The sequence below is a fragment of the Anser brachyrhynchus genome (genome assembly GCF_964034855.1).
Source record: "Anser brachyrhynchus genome assembly, chromosome: 2".
Lineage (NCBI taxonomy): Eukaryota > Metazoa > Chordata > Aves > Anseriformes > Anatidae > Anser > Anser brachyrhynchus.
The window spans coordinates 95,592,855-95,611,609 of NC_137695.1; the positions used below are offsets into that span (position 1 = coordinate 95,592,855).

An 18,755-nucleotide genomic window follows, 5' to 3' on the forward strand; every position below is an offset into this window, starting at 1 on the left:
TTGGCTGGCATGTCATTTCTCAACTGATGGTTGTAACCACTTTCATGGATATATTCTTGACCACTAAAATCACCCAGGTATTGAAGGCGTTGTGTTTACCATAGACCTACACTGAAGCTATTGTCAAATCAAGAGACTGCAACACGTTGAGAAAATTTTTTGAGCGAGCTGGGAAATTCTTGTTCCTAAGTTTATCCATAAGATGATATTAAATCAGTCAAGTCTTCCCTTCCATTTTTCACTGACTTTCAGAAATGCCTCAATATACCCATATGTGTCAGGATTTCATTTTTAAATATACCATACCAACTATTTAGTAGTAGGAAGAGACAGAGATTATTTAGGGTGAGCTTTCTCTGACTCCACTGGCTATGCTGGCTGGACTAGTGTGGGAGCTTCAAACACCTGCAGCACACCTAGACATCTTCACATGGATTTTCCTTCCTACACTTAAGAACCTCAACCCAGACTTGAATTGCACTAGAGGATTCCCAGAATAAACTCAATGGGCTAAAAATATTTGCTTATTTTCATAGTATGGAAACTACTGAAAAGACTCTGAGAAGAAAATTCACTAGATGATATTCATAAAACTCAGATATGATCCATGGAACAGCTCCATTTAGGGACTTTCCCCTTAATAGACTCTCATTGGACATATTGCATTAAAAAAGGTTAGTAGATGAAGGAGAGCCAGGAGATAAGATGTGACTCTGAGATTAGTGAATCCTGCAAGTTAAATGGTCTCTGCTGTAGACCAGTCACTTCCCAGGTTAACAATTTCTAACGTTACTAAAGCAAGTGCTGAAAGAGAAGAACATTTTCTTCTGATAATATATCCTCTACCAAAAGAGAAAAGAAACACAAAGCAGAAAATTCTGAAAACAACAAATTTCCAGTTATAACTTTAATAGCTAATCAATTAAGTAGAAAATGAAAAAGATTTTCTTTTTTAGAAAATTGTTTCACCCTTTTTGAGGAGATATCAGGCTGCTACATTTGGATGGTTTCCATCTCAGTAGAAGGAGAACCAAACTTCTTGGAGACAGGCTGACTAGACTAATTAGGAGGGCATCCAAAATTCAATGTATGTACTTGGTGTTTTAAAAGGACCATTTCACAAAGCTGAAAATAATTACAAGACATACCAGGACAGAGAAAGAAATCAAACAGAAAAATGTAAATGGCAATTTGGAACTGTTTAAGTATGTTTTACTAGATGTCTTAAAAGCCACAATCTCATAACTGACAGTATAGGCTACACAGATTTAAAAAAAAAAAAAACAGCTTGGTTTAGTGGAGAAGTAAAGGTAGCTATGAAGGAGGAGAAGTAGAGTGCAATGGTTATAAGCTAAAAAAATAATACAAATACAAATTTGCAAACACAAATACAAATACAAATACAAAAATAATGTAGAAAAAAGATAAAAGTAAAAAGGAGGAGAAGTAGAGTGCAATGGTTATAAACTAGGAACTGCACAAAACTGAGAGATGAAAAAGAATAAAAGGACAAGCTAAGGACAAGACAGAAGAGCTTGTCTGTAAATATTTTAGGAATAAAGAGTATCCCAGTAAAGGAACAGAGCCATCGTCAGATGGTAATGGGAGGTGTGTAAATATTACTACAGCAATGCTTTATATTGTGAGAAGAAACAGGATGAAGTATTAGTCATCTCATGATCATGATCATGACATATTTTTCATCCCCATAGTAATGAAAGAGACTACTAAGAGGTCTCTAAAGTTGAGCATTTTGAAATTGGTAGATCTAAATAATTTGCTTCCAAGAAATTGAAAGCATTAACTTTCTGTATTATTGCTGTTGCTTTTCAGTAATTCTTAAAATACTGAGAAATTTCCTGAAGGCTGGATGAAAGCCAATGAGGTACTGATATTTTAAAAAGGGAAAATGGGATGACGTCAGTAACTGCAGGCATGCTGTTATCATAACAACGCTGGAAAAAGATGATGGGATGGCTGATAAGAGACCTGATGTATAAAGAATCAAAAGAGTAAAATAACTGCTTTCAGTCAATACGGGTGTACCAGAAATAGATCTTATCAAGCTAACTTAATATATTTTTAATAAGATTACAAATTTGGTTGCTCAAGATAATCAAGCTGATATAGAGTACTGAGATTTCAGTGAGGCATTCCACTTATTACCACACAACACTTTGATTAAGAAATGAGAGCAATACAAAATCAACATGTAATATAATAAATGGATTAAAAACTGGCTAACCAGTAAGTCTCAAAAAGTAGTTCTAAGCAGAAATTATCATCAAATGGCTGTGCTTCTAAATGGGTTCTGAAAAAAAATAGTTTTACACTTTATTCTATTTATGTTTTTATCCAAGATACAGAAGACAACTTTAAATAGTTATTGATAAAGTTTGCAGATGGCACAAAGGCTTCAGATACAGAACATGATAAAGAAGGCAAGTCACTGAGTCACTGCTGCAGATCTATCTAGATTGCTTGGCAAGCCAGGGTCATTTTAATGTAGCCAGTTGTAAAAACCTACGTGTACTCACAAAGAGTGAAGGGCATATTTACAGGATGGGGGACTGTACTGTATAAAATCAGAGATGATGAAAAGGACTCCTCGGGTGAAGGCAAGGTCAATGGGAGATAATCAGCTGAACAAGAGTTCCCAGTATGATGCTGTACTAAGACGAACAGAAATTTGATAACAGCTCTTTGATCTACCAGACAAAAGTATAATAAGATCAAATGGATAGAAGTTAAACCTTTAAAATTCAGAAGAAGAAGAAAAAAAAAAAAACACAATTTCAGTAGTGAATATATATGTATATGTATATAGAAAGTATATATATATATGTATATAGGAATGACTTGCTAAGGACTAATTCTGTAATATATGAGGTTTTAAAGCTCTGTTAGGTGTCTTGATTCTTCTTATTTTTTATTTATTTATTTATTTTTAATGAGAAAAAGCCAAAAGGTGGTTATTCAGGTGTGGTTTGTCACAGAAAAGACCAGACTAAAACATCTCACTGGGCCTTTCTGTTCTTACTATATCTGAACTCTACATACACTTGTCTAATGAATTTATTCATGCTCTTAATAATGATGAGGATAGTATTATTCAAGTCTGATTTACCTGTTTGAGAAGGATTTTGTGCTTGTTGTGTAACTGCAATTAACATTCTGAATAACCACACCAGTTAATCAAAAATATTGTAATTTCAAATCTATGTGGTGATTTGAAGTCAGTGCTGCTTCAGGTAGTATCATTCTAGCAGTTCATTGAAATATAAATTGAAAATAGACAAATATTGGAATTTATCAAAAATTATATGTACTTTTTATTCTAAAAGATTGGCAGTAGGACTGTGGGACTTGGTTGGCTTCTTTATCTATTTCCTGGGTTTATGTCTTTGCCCAAGTACTTGAAAAACTGTGTAGGACTCAAGCACAAGCCCCACAGTACAGTATTTGTCTATTTTAAATTGCTTTTCTCAGCTTGCAGCACACAAGCCTGTGCTCTTTGACAGCAGGAGACAACTCACTATCTTCCCCTTTAGCCAGGTGATTCTGAAGAGGTATGACCATGAGCAATTTTTCCCAAAAATGATCAGATCTTTCCACTCTCTCCCCAAGAGTAAGTGAGTCCCTGTTCCCGCTTAAACCTGGTCATTTACATTGCCAGCGCTATGTAAAAGACAGCAGCTCAAAACTTTTTAACAGGGCTTCATCTAAAAATTTTAATCAAGATCCAAATTAAGCTTTTCAAATAATGAATAATGTTTAAATCAGCCACAAGTACTTTAAGTGTTATTAAAACTCATGACCTATTTCTCTTATTAAAAACAAGAGGCTGAAAGCATTTCAAAGTCGTACTTAAGCCTCCTGCTGACATTGCTATACTGAAATATGATGGGGGCTTTATTATGTTACTTGGCTGTGTGTTAAGGGACATTACTGACGTTCTCCATAGTATATAAAATTGAGGAAACAACTAAAATATGTTTTGGTTACCACTCAGACTTGCAAAGAGAAAGTATTAAAAATGAATAATTTAAAAAGTAAAGTATTTTCTTAATGGAAACAAAATTAAAGTGTGCTAAGTCTGCTATTTCAGACTGCTATCTCAATACAGAGTGAGGGAAAATTAATTATATTTCTGATATCTGGAATAACTTTAAATAGGAAAAAAAAATCTAGAAGGAAAGAAGATATCCTGAAATGTCAGTTAGAAATCAGATGTGACGTAAACGCCAAACAACATTGGGGGGATCTAACGATACCATACCTTCCTCTAATACAAATGAAAGGTAATCTACAATTATGGGCTCTAATTATTTAATAAAATGTTTATTTGTGTTTCTTACTCTCTGGTTGAAATTCAATCCCCTGCACTCACATGAAGCCAGAGTAATTGGGGTCTGTGCAATGGCTACGTAAAGGGACTGGTGAGGTAAAATTCATCCTTCCCAATCTGAGGCTCATGACTATTCCGTATTGCTCCAGTTCCCAAGTCAGCTGTTCTCATCTGTGCCTTTGCAATGCTTGGTTGGGAATGGCAGTTGCAATCTTTCCATGAAATTTATAAGGCTTGGCGATGGTTTTGGTGCCCTGTGAATGCAATTTATAACTTCTTTTGCCCTTCTAACCAGACAAAAAGATACTCTGTAATCCACAAGGCAGTTCAAAAATAATAAAAATGGAACACAATCTCCTGATAGTCCCACCTTAGGTGGCACAGATTTAGAAATGGCTTGGAACATCTCAGATTTCCAGTTTTTGGGCATAGGAGCAGAGATATTTTATATCCACTCACAAATGGAAGGGAGAAGAGAAATCTAAACCACGCCCCACAAAAAGCATCACAGTTATTTTTAATGTGAATTCCTTATATGTGAAAGATACAGTTAGTATTCTAGTATGTATATGTGTAAGTAAGTGTGTGTTTTTTATAAACATCTGTGAGAAAGAGAAACGGAAATGAAAAAAGGAAAGGGAAAGGGAAAGGGAAAGGGAAAGGGAAAGGGAAAGGGAAAGGGAAAGGGAAAGGGAAAGGGAAAGGGAAAGGGAAAGGGAAAGGGAAAGGGAAAGGGAAAGGGAAAGGGAAAGGGAAAGGGAAAGGGAAAGGGAAAGGGAAAGGGAAAGGGAAAGGGAAAGGGAAAGGGAAAGGGAAAGGGAAAGGGAAAGGAGCTTTGGAGATGGGCTGAATGATGAAACTGACAGTTTCCGAATGTCACAGCTTTTCCACTGGTGAAGCATTCACATTCTGAAGTTATCGGAGATTTGAATGGAAATCACACATTTTCACAAATAAAATTTTGATCCATTTTGCTGTAAAATGTGAAAGAGTCAAGGCAACATTTGGGGAGCTTCAGTAAAAGGATCGGCCTAAGGATTCAATCCTAGGCGGTCAAGTCCACAAGTTACAGGACTTTCTTGTTATCTTGCAAAACTGAGACTCCCAGGCCAGATATTATTTACAGAGACACTGAGCATTTCCTCCGTACAACAACAAATGAACAATGCTATAAAACTGAACAATATCTTGTTTCAGCCTATCTTGAAGAGTTCTAAACATGCACTATCAGTGTTCTTGCAAATCTCTGATAATGATCTATAAATTTATATTCTGCAATAAATAAAATACTTCTGTGAGCCAATCAGAATAAAACATTCAATTAACCCATTTCTTTTAAAGGACACTTAAAATTAAATCTCTTAACATGGATTTCCAAATCTTCAAAAAATCCTTCTCTTTTATTAGAAAAAGTGAAGGAAAAAAAAAAAAAAAGTAACAATACTTTGAATGAAGACTTTGAGCAGGCCCTTCTTAGAGAAAGTTGTTTCTTACTGAAAGGCTTGGTGAGTGTCTAATTACTTCCTTTAGAGCCACTTTGAATTGAACCATAAGATTCCAATGTGTATTGAATTTAAATTCTACTTATGGGCTCTGCTTCCTTTGATTCTGCATTTCTAGCAAGGGGAGCTCCTTACACCACATTAATCATAATATGTGGAAGCGCTTCTGTGTTTGCTTCTGCAGTGCACTAAGTTGTCCCTGAAGATAAAAAAAATCCCCCTTGGAAGAAAAATCTCATTCTAAATGAAGATTTAAATTGAAATTATTGGAGAAGTTAAGAGGAAGAGATATGCCCAGTAAAATTAGAACAAGCATTTAAATGGAAGAGGGTATCTTTAATTATTTTCTTCCTTGGCATTGCAGAAAATCCCATGATATGATAACTAAGGATACTTTGGGGGGTTAAGAGCCCAACAGCAGAAAAGCTAATGGGATTTTTTTTTTTTTTTCAGTGAGAGGTTAAAGTGATGGTACTGTAAGTAGGCTGTCAAACTATCTCAGCTCACCATCTGCTACATATTAATTTAAAATAGAGAGATAGGTGAAGTGGGTGTTACTCTTCAGGAGCTATAAAAATGTGTAACTTTCTCAATTAGTATTCACTTCAAATGAAGAATAAAATCCCAGAAATCTCAGACCACAAGCTAGGCAGTATTATGTTTAAATGGTAATAATATATCTATAATATGCAGCTAGAGCTGCAGAGTATTGCCAGGAACAGAGTCCAAAAGGCTACGCTAAGCCATTTACCATTAACCTCCTGAGATTTCTTTGTTTTGGATAGGTAAGCAAAATGTAAAAGAATAGATGTGTGTTTCCAAAAGGCATATTATGTACATATAGAGAGAGATAGATGGAAATAAATGCTGCACTTTTAATAAATGTTGTGGGAATCTTTTCTCTAAAAGCATTAAGTCCCAGTTTCACCAAAACTCAAACCAAGAAAATGATAAAGCTACTTAAGAAAAACAATCACTACTTTCTCCCATTCCTATGTAAATCATTTGTTATTTGAAGAAAAATAGAGTACTATTATTTTTTGTGTGTAGGGAGACCAGCAGCTACTCATAAAAGAAGTGGGAACAGTATTATCTTTCTCACTGTAATGGCAACATGGAGCCCTACCACATCTCTTAGACAGATGTGGGACTTCCTGCCTCTAGGTTAATTCCCTACTTCTCTGAATCAGGCTGAAAATCCTGCTCTTGATCTCTAAGGAAACACAGCTCAAACACTGATATAAGCACACTGTGTGGAAATATGGACTGTATACAGTTTATAACTGTTGAAGATACCTGTTAAAACACGTAGACCTTCTTTGGTAATTAAAAAGTTGGTATGATATACAATGTAATCTGTCCCTTTAAATTCATAGATCTTATTTTCCCCGTGTCTCTTCAGCACTTACTGTAGCATGAAATATTGGTTAACAGTTAGCTGTGCTTTAGTGAAAATGCTGATGAGCCTTCAGATACCCGTGGCAGACCTGGCCTTGTTTTGTGACCTGTTATTTGAAAGAATGCTTTATCCCAAGTTGGAAGCACCTTTCTTTTCCTCCTTCACTTATTGTCCGATGGTATGGGATTTTCCACAACAATGGTCATTTCTGTCCCACAACTAGACATTTCCCTAGACTTCCTCTCCCTTCCCCTTTGAAGGAGGAGCCCTAACTTCTAGAAAAAGCAGAGTTGTGCTCCCACTTTCTTTACGTTAAGAGCCATCATCCACTGAATATCTGCTGTACAAAAACAAGGTGGTAATGGCATGTCAACAATTGGAGAACACCAGACAAGGCTGTAACATGGTCTAGAGCAGGGACTGTCCTGTTACAGCCCTTCTGCAGATATCAGCTGTAGCAGTGTGATCCATCTCGGAGGCAAGTCCCTTTATAATGCACGGCTATCTCCTGCTAAACGTCCAGAGCAAAGGTGGTGTGCTCAGCTGTAATTTAAAGGACTGCGACGTGAAGGAAGGGTTATGATGTTTAACTTATAGGCCATCCAAATGTTAGAGACCCAAGCAAGTTCCTATTAGCAATAACTCAAGTCGGGCCAGGAGATTTGACATTCAAAACTGATGAGCACAAATCCCTCGAGCCTGCTCTGACCCAGCCACGCTCAGACCACTTGGTAACCCGAGTGACCCGGGAGTCAAACCGTGATAACCCTCTTCAATTTAAAGAGCTGCTTCTCCCCATCTGTCTGAGCTCTGACTCTGCACAATAAATTTCCCAAAGAGCATAAAGAGCCATCTAGTGTATATCAAATCAATATCATTGTGGCTTGCAGCGATATCTGAGGCTACAGTTCACAAAATAAACTAGGCCAGGGGCTGGATTTCTGCCCTTGGCAATCAATCAGACTCACTGGGTCATAGATTTTAGTGTAAATTAACACAGCAGAAACAATCATGCTCCCCAGATGATGATATAATACAGTATTTGCTTTTCTTTTTTTCCCCATTTCATTGCTCATGCTCAGCGGCCAAGCTGTACTGAACAAGAATAATAAAAAGCAATGATTAGAAAGGTGGTGGTAATCATAAAGCAGAACATTAATATTCTCCTGACAAATATATATAAAATGCACATAAAATATATAAACAATATTAAAGGAAAGAAGGAGAGGGGAAATGGCATTAAGTCACTGATGTTTTGGATACGTTATTTTTGCTAAAGAATTTTAGAAGTGACCTCATAAATCCTTGCAAGTGGTTATCATTGTCTTTACCAGATTTGAATGCAAAGATGTTAAATACTCCATTATTGTCTTCATATACCACATCCCCTACACTGTGTGGAGCACACTATCAACACCTTTCTCCACTTGTTATTCAGGCTTTCCCAATGTGTACCTGAGCGTTGCCAGCACTTCTCCCCAGAGGAGTTTTGTTTTTTTTTTCCTTTGGTATGTCATTGCTGTAGTTAAAGAGGCACCTAGCATAACAAGACACCCACCTTTACGCAAATCTCATCTTTTACAATTTTATCTGAATTTGCTCTTTGTGAAAGACTTCTGGGAATTATTGTAATCTCTAATTATTCAATTGATGTAAAACAGTTTATTGTATTTTCTGTCAGAACCTCTGGAAGAAATGTCAATATTTTCAACATCAGCAGGACATTTTTTGAATTATAAACACCCATAATGTAATGTTATTTTATCTCATGCATCTTCTCAAAATATTTTACAGAAAGGAAATGTGATACATATAAAGGAGACTAAGAAGGGTTCATTAATTTTTGCAAAGCCAGATGGATATTTAATTAATGTAACAGAAGTTTTCTGATAAGCAGCCATTTTATTCTTTAAGTATTCAGACCTTTACATTACTGTTCAGATAATGTAACTCCTGTCAGAATGTATTTATTTGCAAAATATCTAATTAAATTATACAAACAATATTTAGTTTAGATATGATAAAATACTAATCTGTGTACAAAGTCTACATGGTATGGATTAGAACTGTGTGAGAATAATAACTACCATGCAGGAGTGGTTTCTGTTGAATAGTCAGAATAATAAGATTTATCAAATAACAGTTATAAGCAGGAATTCATTTATTAGATTAAAGTTATCCACTATTTTCTGCCAGGGGCATAAAGAAACAGAGGCTTCAAAGGTAGCTCTCTTCTGAGATGATTGAAAGCAAACTACGCCTCCTTTCGTGACAAATCTACTCTTTTGTTCTCTGACTAAAGAAAGGAGCTGGATTAAGAGGTTGGGGAAGGGGAGCATCCCTTGTGTTCTCTGGTGTGTCCAACTCAGTAAAGCTCCTAAACAGTTGCTACAAAGCCAAGACACAGGATAAAACTGAGGGATCTGCCACCACAGAAATGTGGCAGATACCCCCTCCCCTGTGCAGCGGGGATGCCAGCTTGGCTAGCCAAATGCAGTCATTTCGAGGCTAGCTGCACAGTGTCCTTCCATGGTCATTGTAAAGGAACTCCCTTTCACATCATCTCAGTTCATTTTATTCAATGGGTACAACAGAATATCATTTTGCAGAAAGAATTATCAAAATTTACAATATTTGTGGCAGGTAACCGAGTATTTTGCGTAAGGTAAAGCAACTTCCTCCACCACCACCACTAGCCCTCCACCCCCACCCCCTTACCTCTCCCCAAAAAAAGAAACAAAAAAAAAAATAAATCACCTGTCCATTAGGCTGAAGAAGCAGATTCCCCCTCTTCGTGATATTCCACACAGGAATAACTGAGTTACAAACTCTTGCAAATTATTATTTTTGGTCTTAGCTTTGGATTCCTAAGGAAAATTCTGTTTGTGTGCCACTGTATCAGCTGATATGTTCTGGGATGTGTAGCAGCTGCTAGGTTGCCTGTTCTTCTGAAAGCTGATACAAGGCAAGATTACCTTGAGGTAGCAACCATTCTCTGCATTTGTTTACCATAGTTTTACCTTTAGCTTAAGTCATAACTTTTTAAAATTTCTTTTTAATGTCTTGAATGTAGCAGTTAACTCTGTTGGTTCTATGTGGAAGTTTCTGTTACATATAGAAAGCTGATCTTTACCTCTCCTAAATAAATAAATAAATAAATAAAATATGTAAGTAATTATACCTAGAAAATTTTAGCTTAAAAGATTCTTAGAGCTCCACGCTCCATCTCAGAAGGGAGAACATAGAAAATGTATTAGCAAATTTAATTTGTCCCTTTGTGCATCTGTATTATGCTACAGACCTTTACTACATAGTGATAGGGCATTTTTTTCATCAGACTGCTTCATTCAGAGCACAGGTTGGATGCACACAGGAGCAGAACTAAGACCTCCCAGGGTACCATAAATGTCACCTCATTCAACGTGCTCCTTCTGGAGATTGCCACATAAGCATCATTCCTCTGTCCTATTTTCAATCCCTTTAAAATAATACTTTTGTTGCTTCCATGCCTTTTGCTGCATTTTACATACATAAAGCTAGTCTTCATTTAACGATATCTACTTGAAACAGCTCTGCATCTTTGGAGTGATACAGTGATAGTAATCACTAAATAGGAAGCAAATGGTGATATCTGTCAATACGCCACGCACAGTAGGCCATATGAGAGATCTGCATTACATCACTCATGGACTTTCCAGGGCTGTAATGTCCTTTCAGTGAACCTGAACTGAATGTTGAGCTTGTAAGGAAAACTGAAACCCAGGGAGTTACTTGTGGTTTAGGATTTTTTGCACAGCTTCAATATACACATACTGGGAGTCATTGCAATAGGCCAAAGACGGGTTTCAGCCACTTGTGAGGTAGTAATGTTAATAGGTAAAAAAAATGTTTCCTAACATAAAAATGCTTCATTCCTCCATTTTAGTGTTTGATGGGAAGGGCAGGGTGAGAGAGAGGGGGGTGTTTGTTTGTTTTGTTTTGAATGAACACAATACATTTCTACCAGGCATCTGTAAGACTCTTTGCAGTTCTTCAGTCAAAGAAAGTAGGCAAGTATTGCTGTAATTATACATATTGTTCTACAGATGTGTGAATATATGATCTGTGTATTTTTTTTTCTGTATGCCTGTATATAAAAATAATGAAATAATCACCGGGCTAGAAGAAAGAGAGGAAAATGACAAATAAATCCTACAGTCCAATGGTCAGGGTACTCCCCTGAGATGTGGGAGAATCCAGTCACTGTCCCTGCTGAGATGAATGCTAATTACACGCTGGAAGTAGAGCACTTCCAGCAGGAGAGAATAAGAGGTACCTACTCACTAGCCCAAGGATTAAGTCACCTTGTGGGAGATTTGTGTTCAGAAACAGTTGGGATTTGAACCTAATTCACGCAAAAGGTGAGCGCTCCATTCACTTGGCATCTCCATGGATGTTAAAGGGAAACCCTGCTCCTGGCCATTGGATAAGTTTTGACCTTCCAAGTGAGATGGGCAGGAGCACACCTTGCTTTTTAAGCTTGAGAGGTGTTGTGCATAAGACTAGCATTGCAGCTCAGTTCTAGCAAGACAGTGACAGCCCTTTCTATGAAATTCCTAGGTCTTGGGAATTTTCCTGTTAGAAATAGGCACATAAAGAAATACAGATACCTTCAACATTAAGGAAGGTGGTGGTGGGATAACACAGAGGAGGGAAGACGAGAATAGGAATCTGAGTGTTATAGTTGAGTCTCTTAAAGAAGTAGATGGTGTTTTCCATATTCCCCCCATGAAACTCTGGTAACATAGTGTCATTTTTTCCCTTTCATTTCCAGTGTACAATTCTGTTGTCTGGCACTGTCTTCTCATCCATTTTCCTTGCAACAAGCATGCCATGCCAGATTTTGGAAGTCAGTTGCTTTAAGGGACATTTTTATGGTGTTCCCTTTGTGACAATGCTACCCTGAAAGTCCTCCTGGTGTAAGGTGAGTCTGAGGTTTCAGTACACCTAAGAATCTGTCTTTGCTTTTTTTGGGAAAGTCAAATGTACACTGTGAGGGGTCCCACCATCATGAATCAGATGACAAGCTGGGGAAAAGAATGTATTGAGAAGCAATTATTCTTTCTCCCACAGAGATGAACAGTGGCTGCCATGTGTTGAGGTACTTTTTTTTCACTCTGAGTTCAGAAAACTTTATATTTTCTAAACTGTTTCTGTACTCTGTGGTCCATAAGCAATTGTTTAGATCTCTCCAAGCCCTTCCTACCCAACTTCCAAATACAGCTGAAGAGAAATTCCATCTAATGAAACACCTTGATAAATATGTTCAAATGGCAATCTTAAATACAATATGGCATTCAACTTATTTTCTTAGACTTTGGCATGCAGAGGAAAACCTCATAAACCCAGACTGAAGATCTGAATGTGAAATACAATTGAAGTCCATATATTTCTACCATACTACCCAGATATCTTTCCTCTGGGGATTTATTTTTAATTTCACTTTAGCATTTGAAATATTCAATTTATTAATGGAAAATAGATTGTTCAAATTATATCTTTAGTTTCCTTATAATCAGAATACAACTTAAATTAGAAGTGAAAACAGTTGCCATGCTGGTTAAAACATCAGGTAGTTCTTTAAATATTGAGAGAAACCTGGTCTTATCAGATTTTACTCCTACTTTATAAAATTTAGTTCTACTGAGATAATTCAGATAATCCTTGGGAAGAAAAACAAATGTTGTGTTCCTTACAAGTTCCAAATTTCCACTAATTTGCTTGGGACTGAGGTAATGAAAGCAATGCCAAACTGGGTTAATTTGGGGGTTGGCCCCAATAGCTAATTTGACAAACAGCACTGAAATTTAACTGGTATTTTTTCTATGTAAGCTATTTTTGTTTGGTGGCCATAACAGTTATTAGCATGGCTTATTTCCTTCATGTTACTGCTTTTCATAAAGTTAACTAGTAGAAATGGTGCCAAAAAAAAAATCAGTTAATGATTTAAAGTAATAAAATGATACTGTATTAAAATGGCAACAATCCTGCCCTTACAAAAGTGACTGGTGCAAAACTAGACTAGCTGGTTACAAACTGTATGGCAAAATATAAAGCAACAAAAAGAAAGGCATATTTGCCTATTGTTTTACTGAATGTCATAAACGACCACTAAAATTCTGGAAAGTAATGCTCTGCTTGTTTTTCTAAGTAAAATTAAAAAGCAGCTTAACTTAAATGGTTTACCATGAGAAAATCATTTCTAATTATTTTAAGTAATATTTAGATCAATTCATAGTAATCTTATTATCTTTCATGTTTATGTCAGTATTAGATTACTTTCATGTTTGTTTAAGCTCTTTTGCTTTTTAGAATGTCTGTTTCAAAGGCAAATTGAGCATAGTTAAAATAATCAATGTCCTTTGTGGTTTCAGCATATGCAAATAACAACAACAGTTGAAAGGAATCTAGTGCTTTCTTATACATACTATTAAGCTTTTACTGAAGAAAAACAGAATTATCTAGCTAATTATATCATTCATTATTACTACCTGCATATTAGTCTGTAACTTGCAGTCTATTAAAGAAAATATAATGAAAGAGATGCTGGGAGAAAGCACAGCAGCTGGACAGACTCAGTGCCAGCATTGCTCAAAAATGTTCTTTATTTGCTCATGGCAAAGAGAAGGAGGGAATAACTCTAGTGCCGCAAGGCCTGGATTTCACCTGGGAAGATATGCATTCACATTCGTACTCTGTCACATCCTTTCTGTGTGATCATTTCACTGTTTCTGAGGTCTGTCCTGGAGAAAAACAGTGCGGAGCTACTTCCTTCCTTCTCTCCTTTGCCTACAGCTGGACTGTGAGGAGCTCAGGGCAGGCGTTGTATTTGTGATGTGCTGGTGCAGCGCAGTCTGGCAGGGCCCTCGTCGTGGCTGCAGCCGCTCTCCCAAGCTGCGCGGTGAGTGATGATACCAATCCAACAGACCGTCTGTACATGAAAGCACTCATTAGCTTCACTAAGATTTCCACAGGAGCCATAATTGCAGCGGTGAAGTGCTGACAATTTCTCAGCATGGGTCACCTTCTGAAATGTTTAATGGGAGTGAAAAATACCTGAACTAATTGCTAGTGTCTTATTCTTGGTTGTTTTCTCTTCACTTCCTCCTTGCGTGCATTGTGCCTGACTGACATGAAAGGAAAGTGAATGTTTTGCTGGGACTCTGTCAGGACATACAGGGCTCCATTACAACAGAAGAAGCAATGGGTATAAAGGGGCAGCAGTGCTCAGCAGGGCTCTCCATACTCCCAGCCTCCAGATCATTCAACACAGAGAGAGGTTCCCAGGGTATGCTGTGGTTCCCTATGATTTATGCATCTCGGATTTTTTCAGGCAGAAGAAACCAAAGCATGGCAGGAGAGGGAAGAGTTACATGTCCAAAGCAAAGCTGAGCTTTCCCCAGATCCAGGAATTCAAAAAACACTATTGGGTCTACTGGCTGCAGTCTAATATTTTTAAAAGGCGTGCTTGCAGATTTTTGCTGCTTCACCAACTCAAATGGAAGCTATGTATGTCCATTAAAAGACACCACAACATAATAATATCACTCGGCTGCACACTGAGAGCATCTGTGAGATAACGCTGATTTAAAAAAAAAAAAAATGATCTCCTTGATTTTAAAATTATTTTGTTTATTGATTTTTGCAAGGAGAATACCCATAAATTACTCTCTCCAAAAGAGGTAGTGGTAGATAGTGTTGGCTTTTCTTAGAACCCATCTTTCTAAACTGTCTTAAAATGAGCTGTTTTCACATAAATCAGTCAGACACTACGTTGATAAAAACATAAAGCCTTCTTCAATATCCACAGGTCAGATTTGCTAAAAAACAAACAAACAAACAAACAAACAAACAACAACAACAAAAAGTTATGTTCTTCTCATTAATAAAATCCACCCATAATGTTCAGATATGGCAAATTTAACTGGTTATGTTCAATGGCAATACTGGTGTAGCATTGTTTAGTCAGACTAATGAATTTTATTTTAGCAAGTTTATCTCTCACAGTTGTAAATTCTGGGCACTAGTTCAGAACTGAAGATATTCCAGTAGCTGGAAGTAAGCACAATGGTTTCAGTATGTTTCAGAGAAGATAACTTTTGGGTTTGTATCCCATTTGCATAATTTTAATGAGCCCTTCAGTAAATTGATTTATAGAGTTCAATATTTTTAGAACTACATTTCACCTTGGAAGCTACGAGTAGGAGCCTGTTTCACTGGAACAGGCTGCCAAGGAGGTTGTGGAGTCTCCTTCTCTGGAGATATGCAAGACCCATGTGGACGCTTACCTGGACAACCTGCTCTAGGGAACCTGCTCTGGCAGGAGGGTTGGACCCGATGATCTCTTAAGATCCCTTCCAACCCCTACAATTCTGTGATTCTGTGAGTCATCTAACAGATCATTAGTCTTCTGTTTCTGATTCTTTTTCTGCTTAAGGGAACTTCTGGTTCTTTACCTTCAGGTTGACAAGTGAGTGTGATACTTCTGATCAAAATGTAAGAACTGTACAAAAACTTCATTTTTAAAAGGGGTGTTTGTTATTTTGTGCAAGAAGAACATTTGGTAACTAGCTGTGTTTAGCAAGAATGTCCAGATTTTGATGAAAATCATACTTTTCCAATATTCTTGTGTATTCAAAGCCATACCTATTCAGGCCATACACCACTGCGAAAGAAAAAAAAAAAAAAAAAAAGGATGTGATGGAGATCTGGAAGGATTTCCTCCTTCTCACAGAATTTGAAATGGACAAGTCTGTTTCCTTAATATCTCCCCCTTGTGAATATCTCAGTCAGTTTGCAGGAGCAATGGTTGTGGAGCTGCTAACTTGTCTCTAAAGAAGTAGTCCTTTGTCTCAATGATAGCTTCTCTATTTTAATTGTAATCAGAATAAAGTCTACTCAGTGCTGTCATTTTTACTGTGTAGGATATTAAATCAGTCAATAAAGCTAGAAGCAGCATCTCAAATTGTTTTCCTAAGGGGAAACTGAAGGTTTGGGTAACAGTGTTGAGGTAGCCAAGATTTTCTGCCCCAGGAGGTCTTTGAATACAACTTTCCACCTTAAAACAAAGACATTCACTGTTTCTTATAAAATGACCACAAGTGAAACATTTAATGGTGATGATGTTTAAATAGTTCATTTGTAGTTCATTTTGACATCAACAAAAATGCCCATTTTCTGCCCAGTTTTCTGATTCATGTGGACTCAGGTAAATCTCACTTGAACACAAGAAAATCTGTTTGCACTTTCAATTCACAATCCTGTTTTTAAAACAAAAAGAGAAATTGTACAGACCTATTTGCATTCCAGAGATAGGTTCTAAAAATAAATAAAGAAATAAATAAATAAATAAACTTGTAGTATCACAGAATGTACAGGCCTCCAAATATTATCTTTATTCTAATAACAAGTATTATTTAACTTAGATTTCAAGGCATACCACAAGGAAATTACTAAGCAAGGAACAAATAAAATAGATATTCTGCAATCTGATTGTTCTATATGATAAAAAGAGGTGTTCTTTAAAAAGGTGCAAAGTTAGCAAGCCTAAATAGTCAAAAGTCTCTAATCTAGCCTAAAAACTACAGACTGCAGCAGTGCATTTGAGTAACTGAGCTTTGCTGGGACAAGGAATTTATTTCATGTCCCAAGGAATACCAACCAGCAGTAAGATTCCTTAAAAAAATATATATTAACAGAAGAACAAAAGTTTTAAGTGTTGCCAGTTTGTGGCATAATTTGAAATACTGGTCATCCTTTTCAAAGAGTATATGACTGGAGTCAGACTTTTTCCTCAGACTCTTATCTGCAAGTAACAAAACAAACAAACAAAAGTTTCACACATCACAAGTATTTATTATTCTCCATAAGTTTTATTTTGTTTTATTTATTTATTTTAAATTCAGTTTCCTGAATTCTGCATGCTTGTATTTGGCAATGAGGGAAGAGAAAGAGTTCTATAAAAGGTTGTTTGAAAAATAGAAGACCAAGAAGGTAGTAATTAGTTAACATATGATTTAATCAGCCTTCATTCCAAAAAAAAAAAAGACTAATTATCTTGTAATAAAAGAATAAGGGAACGCTCGATTTCTTTGAAACACAAATTTTAAACTGGTGCAAGGATATAATTTACTGCATTTAAAATTAACTTGTGGGATTAATTATTGCAGTACATTTTTGTCCTAAATACCTCATTTATGCATCTAATTATTATATATAAAAGCATACATAGCCACAAAAGCATTATTTTCTAGATAATATTTTCTAGTGTTGCATGAACAAGCACAAAACTAGGAGGGTTAGTGATCTTTGTGTTTAGTAAGTTGCTGGCCCCACTGATCTCAGAGAGTATGAATTATTCTGTTGTGATAGAATTTGAGAGTTTTAGGTATCTTTTGTTGAAACAAACACTAGTCTTTTAAAATAGCTAATCAAGTTCTCAGCTGTATTCCTGCCTTCCTCAGCACCTTCAATACTCCAAGAAAAAAGATTAGCACCTCCAGCAGTGCTTCAGATCACAAATATGTTGACTTGTTCTGTAAAGGTACTTGTTTTTCTCCACTGCAGTGGGTCTAGCTTGCTAGCTTAGGAGGTTTGACTAGAGGACGTCTCAAGGTTCCTTTTTAACCTGACTTATCCTATGAATTATTCTATGATCTTTACTCAACTAAGAATCCAGAGGGTTTGTCCACATTAATGGTTTAGCTCAACTCCTGAATTTCATGTCCCATTTTTTTCCCCTGTTCCTGTATTCTAATTGGGACAGGAGACCCGGATGAAACTAAACTGATGCAACTGTATGCAACAAAAGATGCACTCTGGGAATGCATTTTACAGTACATAATGTAATATTACAGTAGCAAAAGGTCATTCACTCCTCTGGACCACACCAGAGCTAGTCCAAAGTGAAAAACACTGGGAATGTGTACAGTGGGGATACTGGTGCCGAACACCAACTGCTATGCTCTTCAGACCCACTCCTTTTGGTCTGTGTTGCTTGTTGATGTACGCATAGCAAGAGCTGGCTATGTTAAGACCACATGCTCAGTCTATGAAAGACCCGCAAAATACAGACTAAGCATTGTTACAATATCATCTTAAAGTGAATATCCAATGAGCTGATTTACTTCACTAGCATTTTAGAACTTCCTGTCTGTTTACACACAGAACTGTGCAAGCACCAAACTGCTCACTTCTTTAACAGAGTTCATACAAGACCACAGAAATAACTTGAAACAATTTTACTGCAGGTTATATAGCTTTCAAAAGATTAGTTTTCCTTTTTTATTTCTTTCTTTTGGAAATGTTACACAGGATCTGTACAACTATGTATAAATATTGTAAGTATCAAATTTGCTTAACCTTCTAAACCAGCCATTTTTTATTCACAGCATACCTATAATTATTGCAAAAAATAAAAAATAAAAATAAAATAAATCAAATACTGACAGCATTTGAAAAAAATCCT

The 18,755-nt window shown here is 36.5% G+C and overlaps 1 protein-coding gene across 10 annotated transcripts in view; it reads right to left on the bottom strand.

Moving 5' to 3' along the window:
* LOC308190113 (uncharacterized protein) overlaps positions 1–18,755 on the bottom strand; it is a 252,343-nt gene that overhangs the window by 33,677 nt on the left and 199,911 nt on the right. Inside the window, exon 10 of one of the 10 annotated variants that reach the window (XR_013946914.1) lies at positions 13,776–15,108. The exons of the other annotated variants lie outside the window; for them this stretch is intronic. The gene's annotated coding sequence lies outside the window, so the exon portion shown is untranslated. Of the gene's footprint in view, positions 1–13,775; positions 15,109–18,755 lie in introns of those variants that run through there. 10 annotated transcript variants of the gene reach the window in all.